Here is a 16,180-nt window from a genome sequence, read left to right as displayed (position 1 = left end):
TAACTCCAACTACTCATTAATCGCCAGAAAATATCCTGTGCCAATGCCCTTATTATTGGCACATGCTAAAAGCAGGGGAAAGATTGTGAAGTAAATATATGGATCTGTCCTCTCCCTCACAGTGTAGCCTGAGGAGAAAGTCACTGTTGTTGAGGGTGGGAAAGTGATCTTTTTCTCAGCCTCAGAAAAGATCCAAGTCTTGTGGGAACTGGAATTTGGGCCCCACGAGACACCAGGTGAGCGGTGGGGAAACAGATCTCTGTAACGTCTTTCCCCACCAATCCTTTGGAGGAATGGGACACAGTGGAGACTGTCACAGTTTTAAGAAATATGGTTTATTCACCTATTTACACCTCTCATGGGGGCGGGGTCCAGATCTTACAGTATGGTCATTTCAAGATGAGCTTGTACAGTGGTGCCTCGCAAGACGAAATTAATTCGTTCCGCAAGTCTCTTCGTCTTGCGGTTTTTTCGTCTTGCGATGCACAGTTTCCCATAGGAATGCATTGAAAATCAATTAATGCGTTCCTAGGGAAACCGCCTTCAGACCAGGTCCGGGGACAGTCTGTCCCCTGACCTCTTCTGAAGGCTGGGGGGGGGACAAGGGCTTTTCTTCCCACCCCCAGCCTTCAGAAGGCTGTTCTGAAGGCTGGCGCTGGGAAGAAAAGCCCTTCTTCCCACCTCCCGCCCCGCAAGCACCGGGGACAGGAGGGCTTTGCTGCCGACCGCCAGCATTTTAAAAGCCCCTGCTGTCCCGGGGCGATTTTAAAATGCTGGCGGGCGGGAGCAAAGCCTCCGCTGTCCCGGGGAGATTTTAAAATGCTGGGGGTCGGGAGCGAAGCGTTCGCTGCCGACCCCCAGCATTTTAAAATCTGCCCAAGATGGATACCGGTCTTTTTTCCTCCCCCTCCTTCTTCCCAGCAACCCTTGCTAAAGATTCCCTTTTCCTGTCACCTGACACCCATTTACTCTGGCAACTTGCCAAACCCCCTTATTTTAAGCTACTTGTGTTTTAACATATTTGCAATGTTTCTTTTAAATAATCTACAAACATTTTCCAATCCTCCTTAAACTCTTCTTCATCTTGATCTCTAATTTTAAGTTAAACTTGCAAATTCAGCATATTTCATCTGTTTTAGCTGCCACTTCTCTTTTGTAGGTACAAAGTAATGGGCTGATCTCAAGTGTCTGCTGCCTCCCTCCCTTTGCATGAGTTGACTTTATTTATTTATTTATTTATTAACGCAAATTTCATACTGCTTAACTGTAAATAAAACTTCTAAGTGGTTCACAAAGACTATAAACCATACATGAAGAATTGTATAAAATATGTTCTAATGTGCCCTCACAACAATTAAGTTATGCTTCACGGTTTTCAATGATTTAAATTCAAATTATGAAAGCTCTGAGCAGGCTATACAACATCATAAAACTAAGCAGGCATAAAAGACACAGTTGCCACCTAAATTGGAAGGAATTATATACATAAGGCAATGAGGGAAGCTGTGAGTGTGTCTCTGCATTCCCACACACGGAAACACATGCATGCATTCTCCAGCAACCTAAGCCCGAGTTTTGCACTGTTTGCAGCTGCTTTTAAATTACCTTTAAAGGCAGCTCTACATGCTACTGCTTCGTTCCACTATGCTTGAGATCCTAAAGTAATCAGGATAGTCACTTGATCTTGTGAGATGTTAGCATTCAAAATGCACATGCAAAGGGTTAATGGCAAGAGCTGTAGAATTCTGCTGGTGTTGCACAGTCAGGGGCAGTTATGGTGGCAGTTGGTACAGTTATGGCAGTTTGGGAACAGACTTAATGGTCAGAGTAGCAGGTACATGTTATGCTGTGCTGCTGTCTGCCTCAGAGTTAATTAGTCTGTAACAGTTTAATCTATGTAAGACGCTATAGCAGCTTAAGTAAATATGCATTGCATATTTAATCTGCAACTGCAAGCACACTAAGCAAAAATTAGATGTTGCTTTAAACTTTAAAAGTGAGTGTGAACTAATCCAAGGGTCGAACGACCCAGCGCTGCCTCCCACATACTCTGCAAATGGGAACTAGAGCCTCATTCCCACAGATCTGAATCTGGGTTTTCACCAGAAAGGCCCCTGGTTGGTGCCACCGACTGAAAAGCCAATGCCATTGCTGGTGTAACTGATGAAACATGTACAAAGGGAAGCCAGTTTACCATCTTGGGGGGTTGACAGTGTTAAGATTTATCTGTCAATTATTTACACAGCAGGTAAGACCAATACAAGCCTGGAAGCTGAGAATTCAGAAATAGTAGTTCAGAGCCAGGTCCTACAATTAGAGCAGTAGCCTAACCAAGAGTGTCCTGGGAATGCTGGGGCTCAGGCACCATAGCTGAATTGGAAAATGAAAAGAGCAAATGTGCAAGTCATAAAGCTAAATAGAGAAGCTCTGCAAGCTATTAGACCACTAAGTGGAGTAAAAAACCAGCGTGCCTGGTTGCTGCTTCCAAGCCCAGGCTGGGCTCGCTTTGCTTTGAAAGCCTGATTGGATAAAGTATTTTTATTAACTTCACATTTTGCTGCTCATTTTCTTCCTCCTTCTTTTCATATTGCTGGCTCAGGAAGACTCTGCTCCTGAAATGGATGGTTATTGGCCGTGGCAGGTTGCAACACCCCTGCAGGCACCCACAGACAAATCCCAGAGTGCAGACCACAAAACCAGAGGAGCTTCATCGGCTGCTGGTGTTGGGAAATTGCTCAAGCAACGCTTTGTCTTTATCCTCTGCCATATGCATCTTGTCCTTTCCGCAACTGGTATATGGACCCATAAGCAGAAACAAAACTGGGACCTTACAACCACTTCACCCACAATGCTTTTCAGCTTGCATAGCAAAGAGGACTTATGGGCTTCTCTGAATGATTTGCCTACTGACCATCCATCCTGATTTTGCCAGGACTGATTGGTCTTTGTTGAGCATTTGTTCTGATTGGTTTGCAGAAAGATATGACAATGAACATCCATCCTGATTTGCTTGTGTGGCATTTATACCACTTCCTGTTAACCATTTGTCTACCCCCCACACTTTTCAGGTCATCTCCACATCACTTTCCTAAACACAAAATGCCTGTTTTTGTTTTAAAGTGGATTTGTTGCACTAATGCAATGGAGTGTTTTAATCCACTTCAACTGCGCAAGCCCAAATTTCCAGTATGTACTTGAATTCCTCCTGCAAAATAGGTATAGTCTGGAGGTAAGTAACACGTGTTTGTAAACAGTCATGTTTATGCGTCACTTGTGTGTAGGGCATAAACATGATTGCTTGGGAGCGCAGCCACATTTTTAGCCTTGCCCTAACACCATTTCTCCTTCAACAATCGCCCACAGAGGCCCAACAACAGCAGTGCCTATGGCAGGAGCAGGAGCAGAGCCCAAGAGCCTCTTCCCTTCCCACAGTTTCCAGCAGCTAATATTTAGCAGCATACCGCCTCTGACCATGGAGACAGAATAGAGCCGATGTTTTCAGATTTACCGCTTTAAGATGTCAAAACGGTGTGGTATTTTAGACAGGTCTGAAAACATTAAGAAAAAGCAATGAATGTGCTTATAGAATGAGCAGCAGTTGATCTCATCTTCTATTGCTGTAGTTTTCTAACTTTGGGGGGAAAGCCACAGAAGGGAGTTGCAGGTAACCACAATGATGATGGTGGTAATAATAATAATAATAATAATAGTAATAATAATAATAATAATAATAATAATAATAATATTACTTTCCCCAACCACTCTGGGAGGCTTCCAACAGGAGATTAAAAATGCATTAAATCATCAGTCATTAAAAAACTTTCCTAAACAGGGCTGTCTTCAGATGTCTTCTAAACGTCACATAGTTGTTTGTTTCTTTGACATCTGATGGAAGGGTGGGAGCCACTACCAAGAAGGCCCTCTGCCTGGTTCCCTGTAACTTCGCTTCTCAGTGCTGGACCTCAGTGTCTGGGCAGAACGATGGAGGTGGAGATGCTCCTTCAGGTATACTGGGCTGAGGCCTTTTAGGGCTCATCATTTGTCAGGTGCTTTCAGATGCTCAGTATCCCTGTGTGGTTACAACAACCCTGTAAAGTAGGCCAGAGCTATACGTTCCCCATATTGCAGCTGTAGGGACTTCTGAGGCTGAGGTGGGTCTTGGCTAAAGACACCGAATGACACCAGGGCAGAGACTGGAACGGGGGACCCCCCCAGGTATGTAGCTGAGACCCTCCAAAGGTCCCTATTTTCCAGGGACATTCCTGATTTAGAGAAGCTGTCCCAGTTTCTGATTTGATCCCAGAATGTCCCACTTTTCCTTAAAAAGGTAAAGGGACCCCTGACCATTAGATCCAGTCGTGACCGACTCTGGGGTTGCGGCGCTCATCTCGCTTTATTGGCCAAGGGAGCCGGCATACAACTTCTGGGTCATGTGGCCAGCAGGACTAAGCTGCACGGAAACGCCGTTTACCTTCCCGCCGGAGTGGTACCTATTTATCTACTTGCACTTCATGCTTTCGAACTGATAGCTTGGCAGGAGCAGGGACCGAGCAATGGGAGCTCACCCCGTCGCGGGGATTCAAACCGCCGACCTTCTGATCGGCAAGTCCTAGGCTCTGTGGTTTAACCCACAGCGCCACCTGTGTCCCACTTTTCCTTAGGATGTCCCTATTTTCATGGAGTTATCCAACCTCCGAGCTGTCTGAAGGCAATTCTGTATAGGGAAGTTTTTTTAATGTTTTATTTTTTATTATGTTTTTAATATATATTGGAAGCTGCCCAGAGTGGCTGGGGCAACCCAGTAAGATGTGTGAAGTATAAAGAGTAAAATTATCATTATGGAATGGGACGTCCCTATTTTCATTGGAGAAATGTTGGAGGGTATGCTAGCACACAGCACAGTCCTAGCCAGGCCTACTCAGAAGTTTATCCTTTTGAATACAATAAGGCTTGCTGCTAGGTAAATGGGGTCAGGACTGCAGCCTTTGCCTGTTCACTCCACAACTTGTTTTTATTTAGTTTTGCATTTATATCCCACTATTCCTCCAAGGTGTACAAAGCTCTCCCCTTTTTAGTCCCACAACAACCCTGTGAGGTTGTTTAGGCTTTGTGGAAAAGTAAGTTTGCTTGTCTTCAGCTAAATAACCTAAGGTTATTTATAGGTTATTTAAGGTTATTCATAGGAAGCTGCCTTGGACAGAGTCAGTGTGTTGACCTATCTACCTCAGCAGCAGCAGCAGCAGCAGGATTCAGATGGGGGGGGGGCAGCCCCACCTGGAGATGCCGCCAGGACTGAACATCAGCATGTAAAGCAGATGGTCTAATCCTGTGCTATGGACAACCTTAGACTTGGGAGTCTTCTTCTGCACTTAAAGGTTGTGGAGATGGTCTCTCTTTAGAAATGTTGGAAGAAGAATGATCTGAAATACAGACGTGAACCTGAAGAGAGAAGATGCAGCAAAGCTTCAGACAGAGAAGCAGGTGCGCCAAAGTTCTGAAGAAGCATCACCACTCAGGAGGGGCAAGGTGGGTGGGTTGCCGTGGTAACAATGTCTTGCCCTCCCTTGTGACATCTCTCCCTTAAAAGTCACCAACTGCAGGTGTCCCTTGTGGGTTAGTGAGGAGAGGTCAGGAGAGAGCTGTGTGGTTGGAGTTGGTGGGAAGAGGTTCAGGAGAGGCTTTTGATTCATTGGTATTTTCTAATTTGATCGTTTTCCATTTTGATTTGCTGCCCCACTAGCTAAAGTGGTGCCTCAGGTTAAGAACAGTTTCAGGTTAAGAACGGACCTCCAGAACCAATTAAGTTTGTAACCAGAGGTACCACTGTATATTGGAGAGGGGACTTTTTCTGGACAGCATACTGTGAGTAGAATTCCTTCTCTTAGTCTCCTGGGGGTGTCATTGTGTCCCCTGCGCAGCCTTGGCTCTCTTGAAATCGTCTCAGCCAGTCACTCCCCTTCAAAAGAGCTCAGCTTCTCCACATTCTTTCCCTGCCTTCCCATTTTCTTTCCATCTCATCATTTACATTTATTGTTACATTCATAGCCCCCTTTCCTCCCAGGAGCTCACAACCACCCTGCGAAGTAGCCTGGGCTGAGAAAAGAGACTGGCCCAAGGTCAACCAGTGAGCTTCATGGCTGAGTGGGGATTTGAACCCTGGTCTCCCAGGTCCTCCTAGTGCAGCCCTCTAACCACCACACCTCTCCCTGCCTCCATTTCCCATCTTCCATGCCTCCGTCAAATGCAATAGGCATTCTCCCCCTTCCTGGGGGTCTCTCTGGCTCTAAGCAAGACTCCACTACCTTCCTCTCTCAGTTGCCCAACATTTTCTGCTCCTCTTCTGGGACACCTTGATGCTTGGAGGACCCTCCTAGGGGTCCCCTCCCTCTCCAGGCAGGGCAGGGCAGGCTGTCCTAAGAAGACGAGGCAGAGCAGCCCTTTAAATGCAGGCAGTGCTTCTCTTTTCTTTGGGGTGGAGTGTTGGATATAACATAGCAGGAAAAGTGGTTTCACACCAGAGGCCTGTTTAGTCCAGTGGCCAACCAGATGTCTCTAGGAAGCCCACAAGTCATAGCCGACTCCTGGGGCTTCTCTCACAGGTGGCTTCAGTGGTAGACTGCGTCTGAACCTGGAAGTTCTATATAGCCATTTCTGATTATAACCATAGATACTCTCCTCCTCTGTGAATAGATGTGACCCCCCCTTTCTAAATTTGCAAGCCTGTAGTCCTCACCGCATCTCGTGACTGCCAATTTCACATACCAATTAAAAATTATGTGAAGAAGTCCCCATCAATGTTAATGAATTATCCAAAGCTCTAGTATTAGATGGAGGGGGGGGGGTGAAACCTCTCCCTTCTACCTATTGATTGTATTTATTTGTTTCATAAAATTTACACAGCTGGATTGTACAAAAAACCCTCAAAGCAGTTTACAAAAAGATAAAGCAATTTTAAAATGCTATACTTTAAAACATACAGAAGTTAAAATACGAAAATAGATTAAAATTACTTCAACTTTCTAAGCATCTTGGTAGGCTTGTCTGAACCAGAATGTCTTAAGAGTACAGTGAAGGAGCCGGACTGATCTCAACAGGCAGGGAGTTCCAAAGTGCAGGTGACAATGGAGTTCTTACAAATGCAGGACAGGTATTATGGGGCACCTGTAGCAGTACCAACTTGGCTGATGGAGGCAGTTGCATGGGCGCATGTCAGCGTTCTGTGCTGAAGCATTCTGCTCTAACTGCAGCTCCAGGTCAAGCACAAGGGAAGCCCAACACATTCAGCACGTGGCAGTAATCCAGTCTCGAAGCAGCCAGGGCAGGACTGGGGGTGGCCAGGCTCTTTGGGTCCTGGCATGGCCGTAGCTGTCAGACCCGTAGCAGCTGTACTGCTCCAAGCCCTTTGTGCTCTGGGCTGCCTCTTTCCAGCTCTTGGGACGCCCTTCAGTTCACTTAACTGCAGAGATATGGAAGGAATTGGTCAGGATGGGCCTGCTATGATCTATTAGGCTAAACGTATTTCTGTTCTGTCTATTCTGCAGTGATTCCCCCTCTTCGTTAGACACCCCTCCTCACACACACAAGCACACCCAATAATTTTGGTTACAGGCTTCTGACTGGTTTTCTCTGCCCTCCTCATCTCTTCTATGCTCAAGTAATTGAGAAGGAGCAACAGAGTGGTCCCGCTCCAAGGCTAGGAGCAGCTTGTGGCACCAGGTGAGCAAATGCCCCTCATTTTTTGGATAGAGAAGGGCAGCAATAGGCTAGGATGGCAGCTCAGTGTACAGGATCTGGAGTGGGGGGCGGCAGTTAGTAAAAAGATCAGAAGAGCCAGACTGCTGGATCCAACCCAAGGTCCATCTGGTGCAGTGGCCCTCCAGTTGTGTGGGGTCCACTGAGGATGCAGTTGACTGAAAGAGGCGAGAAGGCATTTATGGAGGAAGAAGGTGGCAGAGGCAGCTGAGAGGACAGGGCTGGGGGATGGTTGTCGGCTACAGGGCCACCTTCCCTTGTGAGCCACATTCTGGGGGCCGCAGGGCAGGACTGGAACCCAAGGCCTGGGGGGTCCCACGAGGGTTGCCATATTTCAAAAAGTCAAAAGTTGTTGTTGTTTTTTAGCAAAACCCCATAGTTGTAGGACTTTTTTTTTTAAATGAAAAGGCCAATGGCAGCCCTTTGTCCCACCCCTGTAGTAGGACTTTGATAAGAGTAGAAGCAGGGAAGTCAAGGAGAAGACTCTTGTAATAGTTTTGCAAGAGACTCACCTGTCTCCATGTCCTTCTCTTGTTGCAGTTGTGCCACAGATCTTCCAAGTCTCCCCAGCACCTGAGGCGAGTATTGGAGAAAACAAGAGTAGGGACTGGATCCCTCAGACCTGCCCCCTGCTGCTCGAGGTCTTTGCCCCCAGTTCTGCAGTCTCTAATGGGGAGAAGCCCTCTCACTTTGAACAGACAGCCTGACTTTGGCCATTTCAGCAACTGGAGCAAGAAAAGCTCATCTTGGTCCCGCTAATAGGGACCTGTCTGGAGGGGCTTCTGGAGGATCTTGAAAGCAGCGGGCTGCTCAGTTGCTGAATTAATTAGCAGAGTAATTTCTCCTCCCTCGCTCATAACATGTCCATGACTTAAATCCATTTTTTCATCTTAAGAAATGGAAGTTTGTTGCTCACAGAGGCGACTTTGGAGAGTTGCCAAGAAATGCACGGTGCTTTCCATCCAGTGCCCCCTGCCCCCTCATTCCTTCCGGATTTGGGGCCAGGTGTTGGGCGAACTGTGGATGAGACTGCTGCCCCCAACCCTGGGGGAGTTGGGAGACTGATTACTCAGCCTCTAATTACCTGTGCAAACAGCTGCAATGGAATTCCAGCCTCCTCCATGGCACCAAACCGGTATTGCATTTGATGCAACCTGAAATCTGTTCTGCATAGTTAAGTTTGCACAACACCATCTTAAGACTGTTAGAAATGGCAGGCTGTATGGGTTTCACTTTATTTGTAAGAAATCAATCTTTTAGTGTTGCAGTACCCATATTTTGGGATGCCTGCCTATTGATGCCACTTTAATAACTGAAAGTATACTCCAAGTATTTTTCTTTGGAGTTAAATCAATGAATGAGAGGAGAGAGCAAGGAAGAGTATGCTGTCTTTGCTCTGCCAGCACCCCCGCCATCTTCTATGAACTGGAAGGACAACTTCTGCAGCAGAGATCCTGGTCTTCCCACAAAGGCTCCCCATGCTACTCAGACCCTGGGAAATCAGGATTTTGCCTCGTGCCGTGGAGCGTATGGTGACAGGACCAGAGCTAATACACTCATCCCCACCTCCCAGCCCAATTGTTTTAATAGGGCCAGCAGTAACCAACTCCACTCCTTCAGACATGGATTGGTTCTGTTTACCAATCTAAGCCCCCTGGATTTTATGTGCTTCTCTCTAGCAGGGAAAGAAATGGAAGCCATCAGTGCAACGGTGGACTACAGAAATATTCTGTACCTGTTTTCAATTACTGTGCTATCAGCCATTTGTTATAATAGAGAAAAGGGGTTTTGCTTTACAAAGCTTCCTGCATAGAAGCCTGGCTGAGGAAACCCAGCTTTCCTTGTCAAAGCTAAATTACTGTTCAAGATGACAGCAAGAAAAGCAAGACAAAAAAAGATTTAAAGTAGCTCTGTAGTATATGGGATATTGGCAGGTGTTAGGTTATTAAATACCAACTACGAATCCTGTAAGATCTTGTGGAATTCTAATGGAGGCCACGCAGAGTTTCCCCTTTTGGCCAAAGTGGAGATTTTTCTTTCTATTTTACATACATAAAAAATACTCCCCCCCCCCGCCTGTTTTTATACTGGGCTTCCTTTTCTTCACCCCACTGATGCTCTGTCTGGGCTGGCATCTGTTTTTCCTTTGCCTCTTTCTCGCTTCCTTCACTATTTACTTTTGTAAGCCAGCTGATGTTTTCATTCAATTCCCCTGGGATTTCACCCTGCGCTTTACTGTTTTCAAAATCTCTCAAACTGTCCCAATCTTTGAGTTACCTTCCATCCCATAGCACTATCTGGGACCTGTTTCCAATTAGGTATGTTTTGTCTTGTTTACTGATTTTTTCTTCTCCTATATGCAACTACAGTTGCTTTTTCAGCTGGGGTGGAGCTGACAGAAGCCAGAGAAGGACACACTTTCCTTTCCATCAGTATTTTCTCAGGCCAACTGCTTATTTGTCTTTGCCCATGCAATAATGTCAGCAGCCACTTAGGATAATGGAATGTTTACTCTTGAATGCCTACAATTTTGGGGGTACATTGCACTTTTAATACTACTTCCCCAATCAAGTCACATTATATACATTACAGGGAAGAAAATACAAGTTCTTCATTTAGCCCTCACTTGCAGAATGTTTGGGACGGCTAGCGATGTAAGGATCTGTCAACTTCTCTCTGTTCTATCAGTTTCTCATTTTTTCAATTCAGTTCTCCACATTTCTGCAGCAATCTGTGATCTTAAAAAAAATCCTAATGAAACATTTTTAGCATTTTAGTTCAAATTTATCTGAATAAACAAAATTTTGCATGCAGCTTTGATGATGATGATGATGTTAATTATTATTATTATTATTATTATTATTATTATTTATTGGTATCCTGCCCATCTGGCTGGGTTTCCCCAACCACTCTGGGCAGCTTCCAACAAAGATTAAAAATACATTAAAATGTCACACATTAAAAACTTCCCTAAGCAGGGCTGCCTTCAGACTAATACATGAAGGAACGTCTACACTCCATCATCCAGCCCACATATTGAGGTCCAGCTCCGAGGGCCTTCTGGCAGTTCTCTCATTGCAAGATGTGCAGCCAGGCAGAGGGTTCAGTAGCGGTGCCCATCCCATCAGATGTCAAGGAGATAAACAACTACTGTATTTTAGAAGACCCTTCATCTGTCTTCTCTAGGGAAGTTTTTAATGTTTGATGCTGTATTGTGTTTTTACTATTTTTTGTTGGGAGCTGCCCAGAGTGACGGGGGCAACCCAGTCAGACGGGCGGGTACACATAGGGAATTCATTCCCACACAAAGTAGTGATGGCCATGAACCTTGATGGATTTTAAAGAGGATCAGGCGGAGGCTGCCGGGGCAGCTACCTATGGAAACTGCCTGATCCCTTCCAGTGTGGGAGGTGGTGTGCTTCTGAAAGCCAGCTGCTGGGAATAAAAGTGGCAATCATGCTGCTGTGCTCAGGTCCTGCTTGTGGGCTCCCCAGGGGCACCAGGCTGGTCACTGTGAGAACAGGAGGCTGGACTAGATGGGGCCCCTGAACTTACGCTACGGAGCATTGGGGAGCATTGGGGGTTCCAAAGGCTTGTGAGTTTATTTAGTCCCCATATCTACTGCTCTGTCCCTCTCCCCTCTCCCTCATGCTTGAGTATTGTTGTTTAGTCATTTAGTCCTGTCCGACTCTTCGTGACCCCATGGACCAGAGCACGCCAAGCACTTCTGTCTTCCACTGCCTCTCGCAGTTTGGTCAAACGCTTGAGTATTAGGACAGGATTAAAAGCAAACATGTTTTGGGGTGCCAGAGCAGTGAGCATAGCAATGCTCAGGAGCTCCCATTGAATGCTGCCTCAGCAAAAGAGGAGAGCATAGGACATAGGACAATAGATGCGCCATCCCAGTAATCTCCCTCCCACTTTAAATTCAGGTTGCTGGAAGCACCTCTCCAGCCCAATACATTTTGGCATCTGAGGTGAACCACAAAATGGCACCCCCTCTCAGGAAGAAAGGCTGGGTGAAGATCTACATCAGGTACAAGGGAGGAATAAAGCTCTACATTGGGCTCTGCTGCCCCTGTGCATCCTGGGGCCCGAGGCTGTTGCCTCACCTTGTCCCATGGGTGGGCCACCCTGTGTATACACACACACCTTTTCTGGCAATACTCTTGTCATTGCATGTAGCTTAGATCAAGTTTCCCTGCTCTGCTTAGCAGCTGCTGCAGCTTTTCATGTCAGAATGTAAGGAAATAGTTAATGCAGAGTTTGGGGAGGTAGCAGCACCTTTTCACTAGGGGGCTGAACTCCAGAAGGAACTTCAAAATCATGCAAAAAGGCATTTCTAATCCTCATTTTCAATAATTAAACACACATTTATTTACATAAAGTAATGTCATGAAACATGTATTTTGAAAGCAAATGATTGCAGTTTAAAGGAACTTGGCATTTTAAATGTAACTAAATACAAAATCCTGCTGAGCATAAATCTCTGGAACAGGCTGACATTGTCTCCTGTCTCTGGTTGAAATAAAGTGGACAACAGCCGACCATGGAATGTAATAGGCTGTGTCAATCCCATCCAGAGCTCTGTTTACCCAGGCATTAACTGCGTTTGATTGAGGCAATTCTTTTTAAACGAACTTTTCCACCAGCCCTCACACCACTTGCAGTTCGTACAGTACCATTCTTGGATTCCTTCTTTTTGCTTCCTCTGTGTATTTTCAACACAGTCTACTAGCAACATGCACACATCTTCCCATTCTTAGTAGCCTCAAATGATTCTAATTCTCAAAATCATTTTACAAGCTTTATTCTTTGATTTAAAAACCGTGCTCCCTTTTCAGTGGTTGTTGGTTCTTTCCCACTCGGCTGGTCTGGTTTGTATCTTTCTTTTGGCAGTGTAATTCCAAGTCTTGTTAGGGGATGGAACTGTCATCCAAGACAACAGTGGTCACAACAGCAAGGAGTGACGACTACTTGGAAAATGCGCTTGTCGACTTAAAGCCTTTTGCAGAAGCTTGTTTAAATTCTTTGTTTTTTTCTATTTTGCATGTCCTTCAGCATTTGGTATTGTGCGTCTCACCTAAACACCACTTTCTGAATATCTTAAACAGCAACAGACCCTGCACTGAGCTGTCTCCAGAGTCCCAAACAGAACTTCCCCTGCCAGTCAGTAGTGGCTGGGTTGGGTTGGAAGGATGATTTACTCTTCAGTTGAAAAAACAAAGCTTTTCCTCATCTGCATCTACAAGAGAGTCCCCTGATCAGGCACAAGTCACACAGCAGACAGTAAAACACCGGGCACTGCTTGCCAATAAGAGAAATCATTCTTGCCCATGGGGCGGTGGCTTCCCTGTGGAACAACACCCAGTTTCTCACCACATCAGTCTGCACTGGCAGAGAATGCAGATCAGGTTGTCCACAGATGGTACCTATTCCCCAAACTGCACATACCCTGAGGAGGATTGCTAAAACCATGAGTCCTGTTTGCTGGAGGGGATGTGGGGCAGTGGTTATGGTCTTACCCTGTTTGTCAGTCTTTCTGGAAGAAAATATTTTATGGAATAGGCCAGTTTCCACCCCCCTTTTATCCTTATCTACTGGCTCAGAAATGGAGGTTTCCAGTACAGACCTACCCAGCAGTCAGTACAGAGCAGCCAGACTCATGGTGGCAAAACATTGGAAGTCAGCTTCAGGTGACTTGCGAGGCTGCTAGTATGTCCAGATCTTGGCCATTATTTTAATGGAAAATTAACAAGCTACACCTGGATCCTATGCAATTTGAAAGTGCAAGACAATTTTTCTAAGGCTTGGCAACTGTTTACTGAATATATTAAAGTGAAGGAACATGATTGGCAGCCGTCCTCTTCTCATAGATTCCTTTGGGGAAACATTCTTGAATCATATGCTTATGAAGGACAAATGCTTGGAGTTATAATGCTGTTTTTAGAATAGTACCACTCTCTTCTCTCTCCCTGTACCCTCCCTGACCTTTCTTTCTCTTTCTTGCTTTGATCTCTTTCTTCTTTATTGTTGCTTTTTGCGTATTAAAATTTTTAAATAAAACATTGTTTCTCTGATGGAATCATGTACCTGAAGCTGAGGACACAAAATACAGGTACAATACAGGGAAGGGGGTTTACCCCAGAGAAACAAAATGGAAGAAGGTGGGTTGAACCCTTTCCATTGAGAAATGTTCCCACTATCACCTTCTGTAGGCGAGTGGAGCCACCACAATACCAGTAAGGAAATTCAGAAAGATTGCCTAGTTGATAGTATGGAATGGCACCAGTATACCTTGGTTCTTGAATGGCTTAGCTGATGAACAAATCAGCTCCCAAATGCCGAAAAACCAAAAGTAAATGTTCTGGTTTCCAAACATTTTTTTGGAAGCCGAACGTCCAACGCGGCTTCCGCTTGAGTGCAAGAAGCTCCTGCAGCTAATCAGAAGCCGCGCCATGGTTTTCGAATTGTTTCAGGAGTCGAATGGACTTCCAGAACAGATTAAGTTCGAGAACCAAGGTTCCACTGTATCCTGAGATGACCATTCTTCCCCTTCCATCAGGGTGGTCACCAGGCGTTTCGCCAGGGGGTCAAGATGTTTCAGTACCAGGAGCCCAAAGCTCACCATGGGTGTAAAGAAAGGTAAAGGGACCCCTGACAATTACACCATGGGTCTAGTGGGAAGCAATAACTGCTTATCACTTACAAGCTGATGCAATGACAAAACACACTTGTGAGCAATATAATATAATAAATTATATAAATTTAATATCTTTAAATTTAATAAATTATACCAAAGCTATGTGCACCAGGCACAGCATTTAGGGTGAGTTAATTCCCATCAATTCCAAAAGTTTGCATAAGGTTGTGGGTTTAACTGATAAGACTACCAGCCATGAAACCTGCATGCCAAAAGTTAAGTGGAAAATAATCAAAATCTAGCAAAGAGGCTAAAGAGGAGAAGTGAACCATTACTTGAGTTTTCAGGTGTTGGTCCAGATACTCAGGAGGAAAAGTCTCAAGAGACCCAACAACTGGGCCTGATTAGCTGGCACTCCTAGTAATATAAGCTTCATGAAAGCTTTTGCAGAGTGGGTTGAACCAGGTGGTTGTGATCCATGATATTATCCCATGATGAAGTATCTGCAAGTGAAATCCCACCTCCCAATATTTGCATGTTGCACAGAAGTAGGAAAAGTGGTGGCTACGCATGTGAGGCTACTGTGCATAGACACGCCCCCCCCCGACCCAACAACCATTCTAATTACTGCTCTGCAGTGAATGTTTCTCTCGTAACAGATAAAAGGCCACAATGGAATGAATTCCAGTGAGTGCAGGGGGCCAGAAAGAATGGGTTGCTTATATGCAGTGCTTTTCTTTCAGAAAAAACTGTGCTGGTGTTGTATACCATTGCATACCCCTCAGAAAAAAACACTGTTTATATTAAACATTCTGCCTGAAACTCTCAAATACTCAAAACACCCCCACCCCAATAACTCACACAACACACAAATTTTTTTGTTTAAGGTTTTTGGCATAATTTTGGCCACAACTTTATTAACATACAAATTGTGAGTGGTTGCTTAGGCATTGGTTATGACTAGCTGTCCCCCCCGCCTTGGGGGACAGCACTGACTCCCGGATTCCAGCGAGAGCCAGTGTGGAGGAACAAGATCAGGGATAACTGGAGCTGCAGCACAGACCCTCAGCTACTCCCCGCATGCTCCCAGGAGCTTACGCGGCCCGCACCCTGCACCAAGGGTTTGGACGAGAGGATGGTAAGCCCCTGAATTCCTTTAACGGAATTCCCTTGCAGCAGCAGCATTGGAGGGGCAGGCACAGCCAATCCATACCCCTCCACCAACCAATTTAACCAATGCCTAACCACCAACCTTACAAGTTGTGACGATTTGCTACGCAGTAGGCAAAAACCAATTGGTACACACTAATCAGCCAAAAGGAAAAATTCCTACCAGGCCCCCGCACCAAGGCGGACGACCCCATGACAGGCATAGCAAGGTCAAAGCACAAGCCCAATCAAGGGAGGGCGGGCGGGTGATCCGGTGTCCACAGCGAAAGAGAAAGGAACATGCTGTGGACCTTGTTTAAATAACCTCTGATCCCACCCCTAAATTGGCAACATCAAATTTACCCCAGTAACACCAACCACCAATCTGATCCAAGCCCCTTGAATCTATCCTGCCTGGCAACCGTGGGGTGTTTTGTTTGGCCCCATCCGCAACACGTGCTCTCCTTTAATGAGAACATGCTTTATCTTTCATTTGAACAACAGTAAAATTAGAATCTTGGCAAAGGGGCGAGTGAAGTACTCATTTATAATTATCTCATCAATATGGAAAATTACACTTTCCCTGATGAAACCTCATTTTTGGTAGGGGGGAAATGTGATCACTTTCGGACTTTA

The 16,180-nt window shown here is 45.5% G+C and overlaps 1 long non-coding RNA gene across 2 annotated transcripts; it reads left to right on the top strand.

Annotated features, from left to right (window-relative positions):
- The first annotated feature begins 878 nt into the window (after nt 1–878).
- On the top strand, nt 879–11,303 carry LOC310703204. Of its 2 annotated transcripts, none has more exons than XR_014523988.1 (4): nt 879–1,834; nt 2,600–3,229; nt 5,400–7,716; nt 8,293–10,565. It is a non-coding gene; the product is annotated as an uncharacterized lncRNA (long non-coding RNA). The 2 variants fall into 2 exon arrangements; XR_014523987.1 differs by lacking the exon at nt 879–1,834 and adding an exon at nt 11,105–11,303 and having other exon boundaries at nt 1,841–3,229; nt 8,293–11,061.
- The last annotated feature ends 4,877 nt before the right edge of the window (nt 11,304–16,180 follow it).

This window comes from Podarcis liolepis (assembly GCF_965112155.1).
Source record: "Podarcis liolepis genome assembly, chromosome: 3".
NCBI classification, from domain to species: domain Eukaryota; kingdom Metazoa; phylum Chordata; class Lepidosauria; order Squamata; family Lacertidae; genus Podarcis; species Podarcis liolepis.
The sequence above is the reverse complement of the archived record's forward strand: the minus strand, read 5'-3'. Positions and strand labels throughout refer to the sequence as shown.